Source organism: Lissotriton vulgaris, chromosome 8 (genome assembly GCF_964263255.1).
Source record: "Lissotriton vulgaris chromosome 8, aLisVul1.2, whole genome shotgun sequence".
NCBI classification, from domain to species: Eukaryota; Metazoa; Chordata; class Amphibia; order Caudata; family Salamandridae; genus Lissotriton; species Lissotriton vulgaris.
In genome coordinates, this window is record NC_141696.1 from 472,313,417 (window position 1) to 472,335,788 (window position 22,372).

Here is a 22,372-nt window from a genome sequence, read left to right on the forward strand (position 1 = left end):
CCCTGAAGATATATATGGAAGGAAATGTTGTCCAGTATTCGCCCCTACGTACTGGTTGCGTGCACTTGCTACTTTTGACAGTGGGCGGGCGCACAGAGAATTGCTGATTATATTCTTCTTAAGCGGATGAACAGTGGTCACACCCCTCATTTAAAGTCATCAGCCACAAATACTTTTGAGAAGAGAGTGCACAATCAGGAGTGTTCAAAGAACGGACTTGCATTATTTACTGGTGGAATCATAACAGAAAAAAGAGCTGAAAGACAGATGAAGGGCAGTGGGGAAGAGAACAATGCGAAAAAGTGTGCCTTTAAGAAAGAAAGAAAGGAGAGAGTGAGAAATAACGAAAGAAAGGAGAGAGTGAGAAATAACAGAGAGAGGGGGCGGAAGAAGAAAAGCGAGAGGGAGGGTGACGAGAAAGACGTGAAGAGAGAGGCGCTTCGCAGACAGCAGGCGAGCGGCGGAGGGCGAGGGGGCGGGAGCGGGGGAGGCGGTGGACAGCTGCGGCGGCGGAGGTCCCCGGCACATCCCTCCAGTTCCTGGTTACATCTCTGAAGCCTCGCAGGAGCGGCCGAGGCGGGCGGGAGGCCCCGGGCACAGGTGTACAGAGAGGCGGTCAGGCGCCGCCCTCCGCCGGAGGGCCTCGTGCTGCACGGAGCGGCCTCCCGGGCACAGAGAGGATGAGGCGGCCCAGGCCCTGCGCGCACCGCCCGCAGCCCAGGGGGGACTGACGGCCGCGTATGGAGCCCCGCTAGGAAGCGGCGCCCCTCCGAAGCACGGCGAGGTAAGACGAGGACACGGGTGAGGGCAAGGCCTGCTGAGGGAGGGGGCCAGTCCTAAGCAACCCCGGGGCCTGCGAGGGCCCCGCGGGTGTGCGCACTTAGGGCCCTAGCTGTGGTGAGGAGCGGGGGTGTCAGGGCAGCGAACCCCTTTCTTTGCACTGTGTGGGTCCGGGAATATTTGATTCACTCTGTCCTCAGGGTTACCCAGACTCCCCTTCTTGCACGTTCGCATTAAACCTTGAAATGTCACATATGCAAAATAAACAAATGCCCGGATATTATCCGAGTAGAGCGCATGCTCCTTCGCTGACAGCTAGCGGTGTTCAGGACCCCAGGGCGCGCTGAATCCTGAACCGGCCTCGGGGACAGATTCTTTCCTCGTGAAAACGCGATTACATCCAGATCTTTCCTTAATCCGATTGCCGGCCATCCCCCCTCGGTTTTCTCCTTTATGTTTGGGAGGTTTGTTTGCCCATTGCCTTTGCAATTTGCACACACTACTGCACTTGAAGGCGCGTGCAACCTCTGAATAAACCCGTTCAAGGCAGACCTTACTCAGCTATTAGAAAAAGGGGCACAGATGGGCACAGGCGGGCACCAGACGGGTGTGTTGGATGGCACCAGGCTTTGTTTAATCATGCAGGCGTTAAAGGGTTAAAAGACGCGCAATTGCGATAGCACAGGTCAGTATGTGGTCCCATTTCTGTTCATTTTTCACGCTATAAGATTATGATAACACTTTAATATAATATTTTATATATAACAACGCACTTCTATTATAACATAATGCGATTTTAAGTGATATAGTGCAGGCTCATACTATCGATTCTGTATATTATAAAGCGATTAATACAATACTTTAGAATAATTCCGTTCCCCACGTGGCATGTCAAAAGCCTGGCATTTCTTGCCCACGTCGATGCCATGGCTGTCACAGCCTTCTGGGAAGCCGAACCTTTTGTTTCCCCGCCACAGAATGAGATCTGCATATTCAGTGGAATGCAGTCACATCACAGTTGCTGTTTTGGGGTGAGACGTGTTGCCAAACAGCTGCTGCTTTGTCTTGCTGTCCCAGAGGTCCCACGGGAGCGGGCCATTTTTCGGGTTGTGTTTTTTGGACACGCATGGGATACGCTGTGTAAAGGAGGGAGCTGAGGAGCGGCACGTACGCGCGCAAAAATAAACAACATGGAGTGTAGGGGGTTTGGGAGTAGAGTGGGGAGTCGGTGAAAGTGGTGCTGGGTAATTGACATTGAGGGGGGTGCTAATAATGTAGGCTTTGAAGGGGCCAAACGCAAGCCAACAATAGCAAAATGTGAGCCATCACTAGCAGCTATCAAGTACTTATGGGTCTGGGGGTGCAGTAGCAGCTTCTCTTTAGCACCCCATCCCCCAAAAGAGCACCTGAACAAAATATAGGATGCTTGTGTCGCCATTACGGAATACCCCATTCTGTTGGATAAATTACATAAATTCGTTTATTGTGAGTAATACAAACACACAAGTCTGAAAGCAGCGCCGCGAGGCAAGTAGGGTGTGCTAGTAAGCGCTATCTAAAGCAGAAGCCATTTATCTTTTCAAACGTAGACTCTCATGTGATAACCCAGGGCTGTACAGAAATGACGAGGCCGCCAGAGCTAATGACGCGTGTCCTCCCAAGATATGAAATGCCGTGCTATTTAGAATAAAACATGATGAATTCAGGGTCTGAAACCCCACTATCTGAGATTGTGGCAGCCCACCTAGTCGCCACTCCGCCCCCAAAGCCTGCTCCATGATGTTAGTAAGTCCTAGTGTAGATAGGACGTGACTAGTAGCCGGGAATCTGTGTGCCCGGCCATGCTGAAGTGAGGAGTCGGGTTGTCACGAGGTTAGTTACTCTCGAAGTATTATTGTGAGGGTTCTGGGGACATGCATGTAAAAATGCTTTGTCACGAGCTAGGGTATGCCTGGAGTGCAGAGCAACCATTTGGTCTGGGGCGGATTGCATGCACTGGTGCATCGACATAGCTTTCACAAATTGATTGCTGGAGCAACTGCAACCTTTCAGGGGCATTAGCATTGCATGAAAAGGTGAAAAAGCAACATTTGCAGGAACAAACATTCTTTAAAAACGACGTTTTGCATCCGCAAATAAATCCAAACGTCGTTGGAGAATTGTACCGGGGCCAGCGCAATTTATATTGTACTTATAAATGTAAGTGCAAACTTGGACTAGCTCCATAGCTAAATTCTTCTATATTATTTTCCCGATAAATGACAGCAATTTACAACTGAACACCGAGCACCCTTAAGTGTTCTTTCATCTGCGAAACAACCTGGTCTATTCCAGCCCATTTGTACATAGAAAAAACACACGTGATATCCGCTAATGCCATCGGGCACAACATATAAAATGACTGTATGTACTCTGAGACTGGTTTGTCACTGATTATGTCATTGGCTTCCGCCAATAGGGTCACACAGTGCTTGAAATGGAAATATGGAGGTACTCCTTATCCCAGTGTTCCCTTTTGCTGCTGAGAAGTGGCGGTGCGCTCCCATTAAAAGCATCTGCGCAATGCCAAGAAGTGCCTGTTCTATCTATCCTTCACAAATTAAAGCATTGGAGTACCTGATAGGTTCAAGCTGTTTAAAGTATTGGGAGCCACAATAATTATAAAACTGGAGAGGACCAAACTATGCAGCAGGGTTGACTAAATTATGCAGCAAGAAAATGGAAATTATATGGCCCATGTTTGTGGCAGTATTACTTCATTAACATGTTGCCGTGTTTTTAGTAATACATTTTGATCCCCTAGGGCTAGAAACAATGTTTGGTAAAGTCTGCAGATTATGCAGCAGGTGATGGATTATGTGGGAAATCCATAATGATGTGAAAAATGCTGTGCCTCAGAATCACACAATTCCAGTGGCCCTGCCCATAGTGTGCTTGCATGTTTCGGAAATACCTTGGTCTTCCCTTCCGGCTAACGTGAGCATCTAAGAAGAAACGGTGTAGTTTCGGGTGGCTGGATGTTTGGATGCTAGAGTGCAAGGATAGGTGTATGGCTGATTGGTTGCGTTGATGGATGAATGCACTGATGGATGGCTGGTTGGGTGCATGAATGGATGATTGAGTTAGGAATGGAGCGATCGATGCTGGCGAGCTTACGCGGAGAAATAGGAACGTAGATATATAGAGGCCAAAATAATAATAAAACAAGATATTATATTTCCTTGGTCAGAATTGGATGAATTTGATATTGCAACTTTTGATTGAGTCTATACATAGTATATCTAAATGATGTAATGTTGGTATTGTAAACGTGTTTAGCGCTTCATGCAAACCGATAGTCGAGGTTAAAAAAAGATAGACATGGTGGTGTGCGGAGGGACACAAGGCAGCCTGTGTCAGTGGAGGAGATATAACCGATTATAGGTAATAATGGAAATTGAGGGGAGGGGCGAGCATGTCCCAGCCTCGCACCCCCTCCCCACCTGAACCCAAGACAGAAAACCATGCATTTCTGGGCCCTGAATGGAGGGGAGGCTGCCAGGGCCCGCGGGCAGACATTTGCAATTGCATTTGGAGCGCCGTTGTGTGGCGCTTCCGACACTGCCGCTCTTCACAGAGGGAGCGTCGGTTTTTGGAGGCAGGATGAAAGCGGGGCTCTGGGGGATCGGAGGCCGCAACTCCAGTGCGCAGGAAGCGGGCCAGGCAGACGGCTCCGCCTAATGAGATCCGGGACGGCTGCCCTCGTGACCGCAAGTGCAACTGGCAATGGCTGCCGGGACGGGCGCTGCGGCGCGAGGGTTCCACCCGGAGGCGACACTGAAGATACAATAGAAGTACAGATGTACTTTCACACAGGACGCTGTACAAACACCAGCCTGCGTGCTGGAGGAGCCAACTCACGTGTACGGGGAAGGGAGTGCGCGCGCGCTCACGCACCGCACGCACAATCACACCTACACAAACTATAGACACTCAGACGCGTGCACATACATTACACCCTTGCACAAAATACGAAGTACCACAGGCATTTGAATATATACTTATAAACATGATCTATAAATCCGTCTGTCTGTGTGCGTGTCTGTACGCCGGTGTGCCTATGAATCTGTATGCCTGTCTAACTGTGTGTATATGCACGCTTTTATCTGTCTTTTTGTGTATTTAAATAGCAGTAATTCTGTGCATGTATGTACCTGTCAATGTATATATGTCTGTGTGTCTTTCTTTTAATCTGTCTATGTAGCTGTCAGTTTCTGTCTATGTGTTAAGGTATATGTCTCCCTCTGTGTGTGCGTGTAGCTGTCGAACTGTATCTGTCAACGTTTTATGTACTTGTGTGTTGGTTTATATGTTTGTGTGGATCCAGTGTACATATGTTTCTGCATGTATGTGTCTGTATGCATGTGTGTATGTATGTGTGGGCTATCTAGGTGTGTGTGTTTATACATAAATATATTTGGCTACCTGTATAGGCATCTGGCAATCTGTATGTATGTACCTGTATGTCTTATATACTTCTATCTCTAAGTCTGCCACAGGATTTACGCACGTAGGTGTCTGCCTCCGTCAATATACGTGTCTGTGGGCCTGCATCTGCTTTTCTAGTGAAGCAGCATGGTTGTTTCCTTAACTGTTTGTGTGAGTCTGCCTGTGCACCTCTTTGTTCTGCCAGCTTTAAAAGCTCTTTGTTCACCCGGCCGTCTTGTGCATGAGCGTGCTGGTGTGTGTATTGCAGTCACCCTCAGTGCAACCCCATCTATTGCTGGTTAACCAGTTCTTCACCGTGACCATGCTGCCTGCAAAGCGTTCACATACAACCTGATTCTGTTTGGCATATATGCGGAAGTGGGGGTTTGTGTGCCACCTGCTGAAGCAGTGCCCCCGTTCGCACAATTATTCATGGGGGAGGGGCATATTGCAATTGTGTCTCTTGTTTTCTCGTCCCCCATGGCGGCACCCTTAATTGCTGAGGTTTGCTGATCTCCGGTTCTCTGTAAACGCGGACCGTTGAATATTTGAGAGCACTTATTTACAGTTTTTTGAATCTGCTGTTGTTTGTTCTGTTGTAAGAATTGTCAGTGTGTGTACCCACGTGGGTGGCCAACTGTGCATGTGTGCGCGCACGCGCTCATTCATTTAAGACTGTCTCATGCCATGTTATTTATTTAATATATACATGTCATGTAATTGTATATATTCTTGTCATGTGGTTGGAAGAGAAACGCGTTGTAGCTAGGGCTTTCGGTTTCATTTTTTAAATATCTTTTTGTATTTATCAATACTTAGTTTGTTATAATCTTATTGCTATATATACATATGTAATTAGGAGTTCTGTGAAAAAATGAAGTTGTAACTAGTATATTTCCACATTTCGGTCACAGATAAATGTACACTTAAATGTAGATGCCTGCCAGAATGTAGCATATCCACCACTCGAATTACTTTCTTATATTCACTATACTAATTCAGCACTAATCCTTAATGGATTCCAAAGTAGCGTGCTACTTGGCGAAAAAGCACTTCAACACCCCATCAGCGGTAGAAAGTGCTATATAAATGTAAACCCTTTTCCCTCTTCCATCCCTCCACTATCTTTCTCAATCCAAATAACTGACTAACATATCCATTACTCAAATCACTTTCATATTTCACTATACTAATTCACCACTAACCTTTTATGAGTTCAGGAGTAGTGTGCTACTTCCCGAAAAAAAGCTTTGACGCCTTGTCAGGGGTAGTAAGCGCTATATAAATACAATTACAATACAATACAATTACAACATATTGCCTGGTAGTCATGAGTGAAAGCATGAACAGTCACTGAATAGCAGACCTACTTCCTATATTTTTCAATTTCTAAAAATAATTGTAGACAGGAAACCCATTTGCCTCTTTGTGTGAAAATCAATAAAAATGGAAGCATAAGGCCAGGATTCAGAGTTTATTGGAATGAAGGTTCTAGTTATTGTACCCGATAAATAACAATACTGTGAGGTTCGTTGTTTATTTAGGGTGATAAAATACCACCTATCACAAGTTTTTGGGGAACAACATGCATATTTAGAGGTTACTGCACCAGAATCCTTGTGGTACATTAAATAGTACCCCAAGGTACTGATCTGATAGATTCTGACACGTTTGTCCCGTCAAAATTTAACAAAGGGTGAGATATTTAAAACATCCGGGAATTACCGGCTGTGGTAAATCCTCTAAATTCATCATTCCAACCCCTGTGCAAACAGGAGTTTGCACAGGGGGTTGAAACATTTGGACCAACTTGTAATCAGGGCCTCAGATCCTTATTTGCAAAGTAGCTATGGTACCAACACTCCTCCAAAACACATAATTTTATTGCTTAATCAATCAATCAGGGAAGTTTTAAGCACACTACTCACTGGTAAGGGTCTCAAGGTGCTGGGTTTGGGGGAGCAGCTTCAGTCTGTCGAAGAGCCAGGTCTTGAGGGTCTTCCTGAAGGTATGCAGGGTGGGGGCGCTACTGATGTTGATTGCCAAATTGTTCCAGGTCTTGGCCGCGATGTAGGAGAAGGTTCTTCCACCAGTTCTTGCTCTGCGGATGCGCGGGGGTGCGACAAGGGCAAGGTCAGTGGATCGGAGGTTCCTCTTCGGTACGTGGAAGGAGATTCTGTAGTTGAGGTATTGGGGTCCGGTGTTGTGCAGGCATTTGTAGGCGTGGGTGTGTATTTTGAAAGTTACTCTTTTCTCGACGGGGAGCCAGTGGAGGTTACGCAGGTGCTGGGTGATGTGTTTGTGTCGAGGGATACTTGTGTCGAGGTATTCAGAGGACGAGTCTGGCTGCAGTGTTCTGTATGGTCTGGAGTTTGCAGAGCAGAGACTTGTTGATCACACCGTACAGGGCGTTTCCTTAGTCCAGTCTCCCGGGTATGAGTGTGTTGGTGACGGTCTTTCTTGATTTGGGGGGAATCCATTTGAAGGTCTTTCAAAGGATGCGGAGGGTGTTGACGCAGGTGGAGGTGACAGCGTTGAACTGTTGGGTCATGGAGAGGGAGGAGTTGAATGCGATGCAGAGGTTTCGGGTGTGGTCCGTGGTGGTGGGGTAGCTGCAGAGAGCGGTGGGCCACCAGGAGTTGTCCCATGCAGATGGGGAGGGTCTGAGGACAAGGACCTCTATCTTCTCCGAGATGAGTTTCAGGCAGCTGCGGCTCATCCAGGATGCAACATCTTTCATTCCTTCCTGGAAGTTGAGTCCTGTGGTGACGGGGTCCTTTGTGAGAGAGAGAGAATGATCTGGGTATCGTCAGCTTAGGATACTATGCTGAGTCTGTGCTGTCTGACGATGGAGCAGAAGGGGGCCATGTAGAGGTTCAAGAGAGTGGGGCTGAGCGGCGATCCTTGGGGTACTCCGCAGTTGATTTCCGTGGGTTCGGAGAGGAAGGTGAAAGTTTGATTCTTTGGGTTCTGCCAGCAAGGAAGGAGCGGAGCCAGTCGAGGTCGGTTCCCTGTATGCCAGCTTTGTGGAGTCTGGCGGTGTGTGTGCTGTGGGAGACGTTGTCGAAGGCTGCAGAGAGGTCGAGCAGGGTCAAGGCTACGTTGTGTCCTTTGTCGAGGAGGGTGGGGATGTCGTCGGTGGTGGCGAGTAGAGCAGTCTCACTGCTTCGGTTGCTACGGAATCCGGATGGTGAAGGGTTGAGGATGGAGTTTTCTTCAATGAATTTCGTTAGTTGGATGTTGATGGTCTTCTCTGTGACTTTTGCCGTGACGGGGAGGAGGGAGATGGGTCGGTAGTTCTTGAGATCCGTGGGATCTGCAGAGGGCTTCTTGAATAGGGGTCTGACTTCTGCGCGTTTCCAGTTGTCGGGAAAGATGCCGGATTCGAAGGTGGCGTTGATGGTGTGTTGTTCTGGGGTGATGGCAGCGGTGGCTCTGTGGAAAATGTGCGGGTGGCTGAGGTCCGTCGGGGCTCCTGAGTGGATGCTTTTCATATTCGATGCAGTGTTTTTCGGTGGTGACTCGGGTCCAGGAGGAGATGGTGTTCTGGCTGGCGTTGCGGGAGGATGAAGCGGGTTCAGAATCAGGTGTCTGGCCGTTGAAGTTGTCGTAGAGGCATTTGATCTTCAGATGGAAGTATGAGCCAAGCTTGTTGCAGAGGTCCTGGGAGGGGGTGATGTCCATGGTTTCACTGGGGGGTTTGGTGAATTCCTGGATGATGCTGAAGAATTCCTTGGAGTTGGCGAGGATCTTGTACTGGATGAAGGTCGTTTTGATGAATCTGATGTGTTGGTGGTATTCTGTCATAGCGTTCTTGTAGGTGGTTTGGTCCTCTGAGGATTTGCTGTTTCTCCAGTTCTTCTCGATGCGTCTGCAGGTGCGTCTGGATACTTGGAGGTCGGCGGTGACCCAGGTGGCCTTCCTGGGGCGCTGTCTCTTGGGGTTACGTAGGGGGTGCAAGCTTGTCTGCGCAGTTGTAGGTCCATCTGTGGAGTTCTATGGCTGCGAGGTTGGCGTCGGTCGAGGTGGCGGGGGCATCGCGGTTGAGGGTGGAGTTGAGCGGGTACTCGGTGATCTTGCTCCAGTTTCTTCGTGGAGGGCAGGGTGCAGGTTTGTGCTCCATGGGTTTGTCGACGTGGAAGAATACGCAGTGGTGGTCCGTCCATGGGGGTTGTGTGGTGTGGCTGAAGTGGATGTTGTTACATCCTGCGAAGATGGGGTCGAGGGTGTGTCTGCCTCGTGGGTGGGGGTGTGGTGACGAGTTGTTTCAGTCCAAGGATGTCCAGCAGGGTGTCGGAGTTGGGGTCGCTGAGGTTGTCGAGGTGGAAGTTGAGGTCTTCGATGAGTATGTAGTCCATGGAGGCGATGGCGTGGGGCGTGATGAGGTCGGCGATGGTGGTGGTGAACGCAGTTCGAGGTCCGGGAGGTCTGTAGGCGAGGGTACCCCTTAGGGCCGTTCTGGGGCTGGTCTGGATCTGGAAATGGAGGTGTTCGGTGGTGGGCGGGATGTTGCTCGAACTGGAGGTCGTGAGTTGGAGGGTGCTCTTGTGTGCAATGGCAAGTCCTCCTCCTGGGCGGTTGGGGCGGTCCTTCCTCTGGATCTTGTATCCGAGGGGGATGGCGGTGGCCATGTCGGGGGCCCAGGTGGAGTTGGTCCAAGTTTCTGTGAAGAAGGCGACATCTGGCAAGAGGGTGTTGAGGAGGTCCCAGATCTCTACCGCGTGTCTGTGCAGGGATCGTACGTTGAGGAGGATGTATCCCAGGGCCTCAGAGGTGTTGGTGTTCGGCATGAGGGCGGGGGCTGTGGGGGTGCGGGCGATGGTAAAGGTCTGGCGACAGTGATGACAGGAGAACTGTCCGTTGGTGGTGTTTGCCGTGGACAGCTGGCAGTTGTTGTTCCACCCAGGGCTGAGTGCGAGGAGAGCAGCTGAATCTTAGCTGTGTGGTCTGAGATCCAGGGTCTCGGGCGCAGGTCGCGGACGGGCGCAGACGGGCTTGCCATTAAATAGGTAAGGGGGTAGGGAAGCGCAGCTGGGAGGCAGGAGAGGGAACTGGCAGGGAGGAGGGGAAGCAGCGGCGGGAAAGGAAATTGGCACAGGGACACAACAGGCCGAAAACAGAACAAGGCACAATAAAACAAAAAAATGGAACAGAACCAGAAAAGAGAAACAGAACAAGACACAATAACCAGATACAGGGCACTGAGAAGACAACAGAAGAAAACTGGCACAAATACAGAACCGCCTTGAACACCTACCAGATGGAGGTGAGCGGTGTCAGTGGCACAGACAGTGGAGCTGCTGGGGAGAGGTCAGAGGTCTTGCTTACCCTGATCATTGCTAAAATGAAGTAATTTTAGGTATATTTTTTCCATTTTATCAAGTTCATAGTCTGTCTCTCACTATTGCAGTGCTTTAGAATTAAATGTAGGCACCCGTCTTTCTGTTTGTGGTGTCTGAAAACAAACATTCACTTCCAGATGGGAGCTGAACTTAGTGACACTAGAAACAATTGATTGCCTGTGTTTGTATTTTTGTCCACTGACATTTGTCTGTGTTTGATTTTGACCTTGGCATGGGTAGAGGTCAACAAATAAATAGGTTAGTATTTGGACATCGTGTGAATTGTGCAGATTTTTGTATATAGCCTCATCAGAAGGGACATGCATGCAAGGGCACGCAGGAGATCAGATTTTTAAATCCCTTGCAATCCATTAGAGGCAGCCTCAGCTGCAGCTGTGACCCCTGATATTTTGTACTGGAAAGATCAGTCTCATCATAGAAGAATGTGAGGTAGCATAGAAGCACGAGGAGTGTGTGAATACTGCATGCTATTGGTAGGCCGCAGAGTACGGAAGCCAATGCCAAAGGCCTCCCTCTTACAGACATGTAACAAAGGCTCCTGCAGCTCCAGCAGTGCAGGGCTTCCCTCAAAAGTCGCACCATTATCCAGTTCTGGGCAGGAACCTGGAGTTCCTGGTGAGATGGATTCATTTGATAACCTTAGTCAGGAGATACACTTCTGGCTATTGCCTTTGTCGGCGGCAGCCAGGTAAGTGAAATTTGATGATCCATTCTTCAATTTTTTGTCTGATCCCCCGGGACGTCCAATTGTCTCGGGGTGTGATTCTTGCCTAGAGCCATTGTCCAAATTTGTGGATTTCTTCCTTAAGCCTTTTGTAGTTAAAGTCAAAGCTTACCTCCGTGACACTACTGATTTTTTGACAAAAGTCGAGGACACTGTTTTTGATGACACCTCACAACTAATGGTCACCATGGACGTGACGTCCCTCTACACACAGATTCCGCAAGAGGAAGCGCTAGAGGTGATTGAATTCTATCTAGACTCCAGAGAGAGACCCCACAGAGTCCCAACGTCTTTCATACTTAGACTGGCAGAAATAACCCTGAAAAAGAACTATTTCCGTTTTGACAACGAGTTCTTCATGCAGATTAAGGGCACCGCGATGGGGTGCCCTTATGCTCCGGAAATGGCGGTTCTGTACATGGCTGAATACGAGCGAAAATTTGTCGATACAAATAACCCTTACATGCAACACATAAAGCAGTGGTATCGTTATATCGACGACGTGTGGCTCCTGTGGCAGGGGAGCCACACAGACTTGATTGACTTTCACCACTGGCTCAATTCACGACACCCGGACATTCATTTTTCACTTGATTCAAGCAACGTCAAAATGACGTTTTTGGACGTTGAAATAAAAAATGTGGGAGGAAGTTTGAAATCATCATTGCACAAGAAGGCAACGGATAAAAACACCATCCTGCACTATGGCAGCTCGCACCCTCGAAATCTAAGAGCTAATTTGCCCTACGGGCAACTACTCCGTATTCGGAGAAATTGCTCAGAGGTTGAACAATTTGAACAACATGGCCAACATTTTTGTGACGAGTTACAACAGAGGGGATACCCCAAAAAGTTACTAAAACACTCCTACAAGAGGGCACGTTATACACCCAGAGAATGCCTCTTTGAAACTAAAACCAAGCGTGAACTAGAGAGTCTGGTCTGCGTCACTACTTTTTGTGCTGAAACGCACAAAATAAGACAAATGGTCCTGAAACACTGGCATTTGCTAGAAGAATTAGAAATACCCTTCCCCCGACCAATATTTGCTTTAAAAAAAAAACCAAAATATTGGCCAACAACTGGTCCGTGCAGACATCAGAATAACAAAACCAAAGAACGACTTATTGTCGAAATGGGGTCTGAAACCAGTCGAGGGACACCACAGATGTGGGAATTGTGTTGCATGTGACACAACCATAGAAGGGAAAATCTTTCAACACATGACTACCACGTGGACCCACTCCAATTTCACTAATTGTAGAACCAAAAATGTGGTTTATGCCATTGTTTGTTCTTGCCCGAAAATTTACATCGGAAAGACCAATCAGCAGGTAAACACACGCATGACGCAACATAGGTCACGCATTAAGAACAAAATAATTCACAGCGCCACTTGTCCAACATTTCATTGACAATAGCCATGGGGAAAATGAGTTCAAATGGACTGTGCTGTTCAATCTGAACCAATTGAATTCTGGCACTAACAGTGAACAAATGCTTCTAAAAAAAGAAGCATATCTCATACTAAAATTCAATAGTACACAAACAGGGCTTAATTCACTATCAGAAGTTTCGCGTTTGTAAAAAGTTTTCTGAGTCACTACAATGACCATAATGCTTAGCGGTAGGTAGTCATCAAGTAGGAAGCTCACATGGTGTGAGTCCACCAATGGGTTCGCATTTCCTGATGCAATAGTTGGAGAGGAAGGTTAGTACCTGTGCGCCACAACCTGTTACCTAGAGGAGTTAGTTTGTGCGCTCAGCGCTAAATAATATACTGTAACTTTCCCCAGAAACCAGCGTGATTTACACCGACTATTGGGAAAACCGCATTAAGCTCTCAGCTCTCGGCTCGCCGCCCGTGCGATCACTAAGGAGCTACGGGCTGGCGGAGCAGCAACTCTCCTGCTCGAAAATTTAATTACCAGGTACGGTTTAAGTTTCACCTACCGTATAACTTGTCATTGTTAAACTATTCACATGTACTTAGTGCCGCTCATGTTTATATGTTCCAGGCTGCAGCAGCCCTGCCTGAACAGCGGAAATAAGTACAGCGCTCAAAGAAATATTAGCGTCATCATTTGTCATATCGAAAGGTAGGACCTTTTATGCTTTGAAGGGTTTGAGCCACAATTACTGCGTGTCTCTGGATGGTTGTTAACCATCATATTCTTTTAACAGAACCTCTGCCTAAACTAAAGCCCTCACCTGAAAAATGGCACCGCGGGACCGCGTCTTCCATTTCTGAGGTAAAAGTTGTAATAATCTCTTCATTTAGGGGACCAAAATGGTTAGATGTATAGTGGCTAAAGCAAGCTTCCTCTCTCTTTTCCAGAATCTACATTTAATGAGCCCTGAGGAGAATCTGAGCTCTGACTCAGATTCGAAACGCGTTGGCAAATATCAGCAAATTAGGCATCCCTGGTTTAACATTCTTATGTTATTGATTCACTAATCTGAACTAACTGTTGAATCTGAAATTAATTTTCTTGTTGCCTCTTTTGTTGTTTGACCCTGGTTGGGCGTCATAATAATTTGATTCTCCACAAAGAACTATTATTTGTGGTTGTTTAAACTGATATTCTTTTTCAAAAGAAGCTTGTATATATAGCATGTATAGATTTTGTGGATTACTTGTATATATGTCAGTTGTTATAGTGGTATGAAAGGTGTATGCATGTGAGCTGTAAATATTGTAAATGTTAGTATTTTTGTGTCTCTTCTCACCTATGAAAAAATGTTTCCATAAAAAAGACTAAATACTTATGAAAAGGGTAAAATAAATTCACCCATACAAACAAAATATTTTTGTCTGTTTGTATTCACAAAAATTGTGAGAAAAAGTGGTTTGAGGGCTAGCATTTTCACTTTTCCAGGTTAGAATTAAATGTAGGCACCCGTCTTTCTGTTTGTGGTGTCTGAAAACAAACATTCACTTCCAGATGGGAGCTGAACTTAGTGACACTAGAAACAATTGATTGCCTGTGTTTGTATTTTTGTCCACTGACATTTGTCTGTGTTTGATTTTGACCTTGGCATGGGTAGAGGTCAACAAATAAATAGGTTAGTATTTGGACATCGTGTGAATTGTGCAGATTTTTGTATATAGCCTCATCAGAAGGGACATGCATGCAAGGGCACGCAGGAGATCAGATTTTTAAATCCCTTGCAATCCATTAGAGGCAGCCTCAGCTGCAGCTGTGACCCCTGATATTTTGTACTGGAAAGATCAGTCTCATCATAGAAGAATGTGAGGTAGCATAGAAGCACGAGGAGTGTGTGAATACTGCATGCTATTGGTAGGCCGCAGAGTACGGAAGCCAATGCCAAAGGCCTCCCTCTTACAGACATGTAACAAAGGCTCCTGCAGCTCCAGCAGTGCAGGGCTTCCCTCAAAAGTCGCACCATTATCCAGTTCTGGGCAGGAACCTGGAGTTCCTGGTGAGATGGATTCATTTGATAACCTTAGTCAGGAGATACACTTCTGGCTATTGCCTTTGTCGGCGGCAGCCAGGTAAGTGAAATTTGATGATCCATTCTTCAAATTTTGCTGTACGTACCTGCCATCTTGTTTGCAAGCAGTAGCGTAGCAAGACCTGTGACTGCCCTTGGTGGTCCCTGCTTTTGCCGCCAAGTGGGCTGCAGTTAAGAGGGGGTGGGGTGCTGGCAATCCCTGCTTTGCCTCCTCGTGGGGCACTGGTAAAAGCGGGCGGGGGGTTACTGTCGATCCCTGCTATGGCGCACTGCGACAGCTGCAGGTAAGAGCGATAGTGGGGAGGGCAATCACCTCCCCCAAAACTCTTGCCGCCTGGGGCAATCCACCCCTCGCCACTCCACTGTTTGCAAGCAAATTATCCACACTAGAACACCTTAGCAATGGTGGGTAGAAGCAGCTCTTGACAGGGCTTTAAGTGGGCCGGGTCTTAGACCCAGTAGTAATTAAAAACGGACTTTGAAATGGGTCCCAGTCGGGCCCTGTATTCATGTCCTTAACTACAGCGGCAAAAACAATGATCTATTTCTGAGAAATGAATGTAAAAAACGTTACAATAATCCACTTCAGTAGTTTTAATTCCTCTTAATATTTCTTGCATTCCCCAAGAGATTTAGCTATTTCCAGGATTTTGTGTTTCACTCAAAATCGTTTTTTTACATTTAAGTCATGACCGGGACCCTACTAAAGACCCGTCACTGTTTTCATCCGACCTAAAGCCCTGGCTCTTGGCATGGCCTAGGTTGTTATAAAGGGATAGATAGGATGGATTGGTGTGTGTGTCTGTGAGTCTGTGTTTCTGCATGTGTAAGTTCGAGCTGTCATAGCCTGACATGTGTAACAAATGTTTTACTTAAAATGAGCTTTTTTTCTCTACTTCCTGTATACTTGTGTCATTGAGGTAGTTTTTACTTTTCCAAATTCTCTAAAACGGGGTTAAAAACCATAAAATGCAATTAAAAAAAAGACAGAGGGTTTGATTTAGAGTTTTGAGAGAACCGAAATTTTCCCATGTCTGGAGGTGGCTAGACCGTCTTGATCAGGTTCAATATGTGCACCCTATGAAATAGACATATATTTGGCTATTCCCTCTGCAAGCACCCCTCCCCCACCTTTTCAATCATCTGGCCCAACCCTTTCCACATAGTGGGACTGGGTGAATCAAGTAAAGGCAGGAGGTGAAGCTAGCTGTAGCCATATGTACAGCTGTCTGAGCAAGGTCGCCAGCTTACCCCTACAAGTTGCAATAGCTGCCCCTGTGGCAAGGTAAGAGCGAAAAGCGATGGTTGGTAAAACATTTTTTTCCATCACAGCCTCATTTGGAATATCCTCATGGATAAGTATGTTAACAGTGACAGCTGAAGCTACTGTGGGGCATATTTACAAGGGTATTGCACCACAGGAACATCACTTGTAAGGACGTTCCTGTAGCACAATGCCCTTCTCTTTATTTCTAAAATGGTGTTAAGCCACTTTTTTGTTGCTTAATGCTGCTTTACAAATATGGACACCTTCCTGCACATAAATAATCATTCCCTGCAAAGCAGGCACCCTTGCCCTATGGTGCAAGAGTACCTGCGTTGGCGCTAGGCAGCCAATTTTAGCACCAGCGGTGGGTAAAACACAGGGTTGCGCCGTATTGTTATAAATATGGCGCATCCTTGTGTTTTGGAATTGTCGGAGCACTGCGCTGACCAATTTGGTGCAGCTCTGTGCGCCGACATTTCCTTGTACATATGCCCCTGTGGTCCTACTGCCTTCTTGGTGCTTGCTTCCTGACAGGCACTGCCCAAGACCTGCTTAAATAAGTCCAACTGCCTTACCTGCTGCATGAGGACTGTAATACTGTTGCCCTTTCAGCCCCCGCCACCAACCATGATTGCGTGTTGGAGCCGGACGGACTGTCAGCGACATCTTTTCAAGTCAGCACTGCGGTGTCAGTGTCAGCACCAAAGATCATTGTTTCTCCTTCACTGCAAGAGATGCAACATTTATATATGGTTCTCGACGGTGAAGGGTGCAAACAAATAATCCACTAGAAGTGAGTGAAGAAGGCTATAGCCCCTGGGCTAGGACAAGGGAGATTCGCGAGCACTGGAGAAAGGACAGGAGAGATCAGGTGTGACAGAAGGAGCCCTTAAGGTCTACCCAGATCTATGGGTTAACTTCACAAGGTTCTCTGGGGCTCTTATGTATAAATATATAACCATGCTACAATGAGTTTGGAATAAGGAAATTATGGTCTACGTTTGCTAAGATTTCAAGCAACGCAACCAGTGCTTAATTTGAGCCTGTGGTTATCAATGCTCAGCACCGGCACATAATCATCAACACAGCGCTTTTTATGAGCACCAGTTAAGGACACATTCATTTACGAGGAGATTAAGTGATTTGCGTAGAATCACAGGATGTTGAGTCGATACCGAGACTCAAACCAACTCCGAAGTCATCTGCTCTGGCCATTATGCTACATCCTGCCCCCCACTTTCATGGTTAGTGGTTGGTTCTGTTTTAGGCAGCGCTAACAGGAGAAATGGGCTGGTGCAAGCTGACTGCTGACGAGAGCCCCAGCACTTATTTTTTTTTTACAAATTAAGCACTAAACGCAATACATCATCTAATTTTACTGTGCTGCATTGCGCAACAGGGAAAAAAACAGTGCAGAGATATATCTACAAAGATTGGCCTGGTGCTTGTGTCATCCCCTGAGATTGTTCACAAACAGTTTGCCTTGCGCGATAAACTGCCTTTTGCCATGGCACAGTCTTTGTGTAAGATTTGTAGTGGAAGCATACACTTACAGTGCGAGTTCCTATGCTTAGACAATCACAGATGGGTCAGACACATTGGATGCATGCCCTAAGTGGCAGAACGCGTGGTTTCTTTTTCTTGGGGAAATCGTTGCATTCCCCCATGTTGTGACCTGTTTCAACAAGGCAGTAGTTTATAACGCAAAATCTTGGCCATCATGCCTTATTCTGCCTTTGATAACTGTTCATGCACTTGCTGACTACTGTTAACCCATGGTTTGTGGCAAAAGGCAGAGGACCCAGCTCACAAAGATTTCACCAGAAACCAATCCATAGATGCAGTGAGTTACTCCGATTTACACCAACCTTTTGTTAACATATTTACAAAAACTTGCACTTGTGCAGATCTGGTGACGACTGGAACATCTTTGAGGTGTTCTTGTGAAAAATGGAATTCTCAAAGGTTTGCCCAAGTTTATCTTGAAAGTGCTCCAGGAATTCTCAAATTCGCCCCAGAGCTTGTCTTTGTGAATATCATATTGGACGGTGACGAACATTCTGAGAATCTCCCAACATTTCCCGATTTGCTCCAGAGGAAACCCTTGTGAATCAGGCCCACAGAGCTCACATCCATCCAAAGCCAGTGCTGCGCCACAGCTGTTGTAGGCAGCTGCCTTATTGCTCCACCGCAAACAGCCACAGGAGGGCGCTCGATATAAACAAACAGTAACCATAAAGGCTTTGTATATAGAGGAAAGGAGGCACTTAAATCTCAAAATATAGTTTTGCCTAGGGCTCTGAAAACCATGCACTGGCGCTTAATACATCTGCTTAAACCATTATGTACAGACAGCACATAGGCCTATGGTACTGAACCAGGAAAATTGGATTCATTATTCATCTTAAGAGTGTTTTTTAATACCCGTTTTGGGGTTAGTGAAATAAAATCATGGCAAAAACTACTTGAATTTTCTTATTGCATGGATTTCCACATCTTAATAAATGTTGGAAATGCAGCCAAGTGGGTTAGGATCTAATAGACAGGGGCGTAGCTTTTGGGCGAGGGGGTTTGGGGTGTTACACCCCCTTAATAAATGTATTTGCTGATAAATAGCCGGGTACAGTTGCTTTCAGTCAGGTATTGTGAGATGTCAGTCGGATTTCACCAGTTTGCATACAGTTTGATAAAAATGCACACACATACACTTATGAAAGTCCTAAAATATTGGTTATTTTCCAAAATATTGTGTTTTCTCTCTTAGTACTCCTACCAATCCGCAATTCTCTCCCTTTCCATAGCCCCTAGCCCCTTTAGGTCCTCTCATGCATCCTGCTTGTCATATAATGCATTGAAACATTATGTGCAAACTGGATTGGCGGAAAATCCGAAGCTCAACCGCCCCCCCACACCCCCACCCCAATTTTACTGACCAAGCTACACCCCTGGACATAGCTTAGATACATATGTACATATGTAGGCTAATGTACTCTGTTAAATTAATTTAGATGGGGTTTCCTAAGTCATCCGTTCCATGTCGCCAAGAATGGTTGTTGCCGAAAGCAAAAGTTCTTCAGTGCTCAGATGCTGATATATATATCTCGAGCCTTCACTCACAGGCAGCGTGCTCTACAAAAAGACTGCTGAATGTGCTTCTGACTTATGGACATACACAGGAAATCTGCTATTGCTGGTTTTTGTCACTAGGACAAATGCGGACATTCTTTGACATCCATATTAATTTACACAGCGTAAATATTACCGACCTACAAGACATTGGGGGGTAGGAGTGTTTTCACCTAAGAGTTTTCACCAAGCAGAACCATTTTTTGTGACTTTCAAGAATGTAGAAGAATTTGTGGAGCACCGTCGTGTTTGCATGTCATAGTCTAGAAAAGTCTGTCTCTACCAGAATAGTTGGAGCTGAGGAGGATAATTTTAACAGGGTGGCAAAAAAAAACACGTATAGGGAGAAACTTGTGGGAAATGTATGTGAGTACTGCAGTGGGGGAAAAAAATAGGGGAACTGTGGGCGGAGAATCAGAGGGCGGGAATAACCCAAGGATTGGATCAGTGGGCGGAGCCAGAGGTGTGGCCAGAATGCACAAACATCCCAATTTTTAGTATTTGTTTGGCATTTCACTGCTCAATTTAATCAACCAATGGATACACATGATTATTTAAGGTTATAATGAGTTATTGGCATTAAAATACATTCACAAAGTGGGATATGCTTCTAATCATAGAATGTCCAAAATACGATAAAATGTGGAAGTACAAGCCATTTGTCGCCAAGCCATGGAGTTTCTGTCATCAGCACTTCTCCCTTTTTTCACAACAGCAGTTCAAACATGAATGGCAAAATATCCTAGTTTGCAAATATTTTCTATATAATTATGGCTCTACCCTATTTGCCTCATAATGCAAGATCTGCTGCATGATCTGACCATTTAAATGAATAAATTATTTATAGCTCAAACGTATCAAAAGTTAATTAAAAATGTGACTTGTATTGCTGCGGAGTGGATGGCTTATCGCAAAGGTTGACTGATCACCTTTCTCACTGCTGCATTTGTATGTTATACTGGTACTAATAAGGCAACATCTTTCCAGAGACTGTTAGCATGTGTACACATGTCAAAATAATAAAATATCAGAAAATACACTGCATTACGCTGCAGCCTTTTTTTAATGCATCATTTAGTCAACTCTGCAGCATCATTTTGTCCTCCTTTGCTGCATAATTAATTCCAGTGGCCCCATAGCAAGCAGCACATGTTAAAAGTGTTTGTGAATGAAGCAAAGAGACTGTGAAGTTTGCAAACTTAGTTTGGTGTGCATGCAAATCCTGCATTGCCAATCCCTGGTGAGTTGCAGATACTACTGCTGAAACAAGGCCAATGGAGGTACCTATGGGTGAGGCAGACTGGCCCCAAGGGCAGTGCCCGCCTTAGCACTGATTGTGCCCTGTGCATTATTGTTTGTTATTGCCCCCAATGACCACCTCTGCCATGGATTCCTTCACTACCACCCTTTGACAGTGCCCCTCAAGTCTCCATAACCACACTGTCTCCCAGATGTATTTAATTTGATTTACAGCACCACTCATACCAGTGTAGGGAGTCAGAGCACTTTACATCACACACATTCCACAGAGACAATCAATATGTGTGTAAAACACTGTATAGAAAATGTTACATAAGACTAAGGACTACAAGGTGTAGGAGTCACATGAAAACCATACTAGTAGGCTGTATAGTTTAATAGTGTTTGGTCTGGAGAAACCCAAACTCCCAATTTAAAACATAATACCATGGTTGGGGGTTACCTTTAATCAGAATTGATTTATTTCTGTCCAAAAGAACACTTTTTGCAACATTAGGATAATCAAAGACTGGGGGGAAAACATAACACTCTAATGTATACCTTGCAGTTTGTATGAAGCTCTTAGATAAAGGTAAAATAGCTCACTGATCTATGTTAGGATTTTAACTTATAAACTGCAAGTAACAAAAGGATCTCTATGACAAAAACAGTAGCCCACTGACCTATTTACATTATGTGCACTTTGTGATCTGCATGGTACACCAGAGTCATCATGACATTTTTATTGTTGCCGAAAATTGCTGGAGGCCAGGAAGGAGGCAGCAAGCGCTTTTAAAACCCTAATATACTTGCAAACATAATGCCTCCACCCAAAGTCAGCACCTGGTGCGGTCACACAGATTTCACTACCCTAGAGCTGGCCCTTCTCAAGGGTCCTGTGACCTCAGTGACAGTCACTGTTGTTCTAGGGTGTGCTGCTTCATAGGCCTGCCCACAAGACTGGAGGTGAACTTCAGTATGGATTGTGGTGGACAAGCCTTGACGGTTAAACCACACGTGTCCCTGCTAGGGTCCACCTGCTGATGCTAAGACACCAGGGCTTCTATGGTCTTGCAAAGCCTTCTGAGGTCTAGCATGGGATTGTGCTCTCTAAGGAGAGTGGTCTGGTGGACTGGTTATTAAGGGTAAACCTGGTTCTCCAGTTCCAAATTCAGCAGCTCTGGCCATAGTGCCACATCCTCTCCCCCACTGAACACCATACTGCCCCACTGAGAAAAAACTCATACTGCCTTCAACTACAGCCCAATTGTTGCGGGCTATAAACACCTGGATGCGGCTCAATTTAAATGATGCACTAGACAAGGGCAATATGTGGCCTACAAAAAAAAGTAACAACATCCTGGAAAAAGCAAACTCTCATGGGGAATGCAAAATTTAGCAAACCATGTGAAATGTAAGCTGGAACAACATGGTTGCCTTACCGCTTTTACACTCACTATTCATAAATCAGTGAGTGATTTTGCCTGAAACGTTAAGGACATGACTACAGGGCCCTGAATTGACCCATTTTAATGTCCATTGCTTATATCCTTACAAAACATAAACAGTATGGTAAAACGACCATGTCCCTGGACACAGTGTTGCAGTGCACATTTTGTTTTCCAATCCACACATTGCAGTACCTCCAGGATTGGTGCACTAGTTGCAAGCCCAGGGACAACAAAGACAAGAAAACAAAAGTAGCGTTTTACTGGCAAACTCTGTAAAAGTGACACTAATGTATATGGGTGTGAATAAAATCAATCTGGCCAGTTTGCTACCACTCTCTCCTATTTAGTTATTTTTCATATTTTTACCTTTTATTCCCAATGCTGCACCTTGGAATTAAAATATCAGAAAAATACGACATTTCCAGCTAAAGCGTTTTTCTTTTTTGGATCCATTTCACAGGGGAGCAAATAAAAGATA

The 22,372-nt window shown here is 45.9% G+C and overlaps 1 protein-coding gene across 1 annotated transcript in view; it reads left to right on the forward strand.

Moving 5' to 3' along the window:
* Nucleotides 1–496: 496 nt before the first annotated feature.
* Nucleotides 497–22,372, forward strand: part of RAI2 (retinoic acid induced 2) — a 204,429-nt gene continuing 182,553 nt past the window's right edge. Inside the window, exon 1 of the mRNA XM_086934267.1 lies at nucleotides 497–784. The gene's annotated coding sequence lies outside the window, so the exon portion shown is untranslated. The remainder of the gene's footprint in view (nucleotides 785–22,372) is intronic.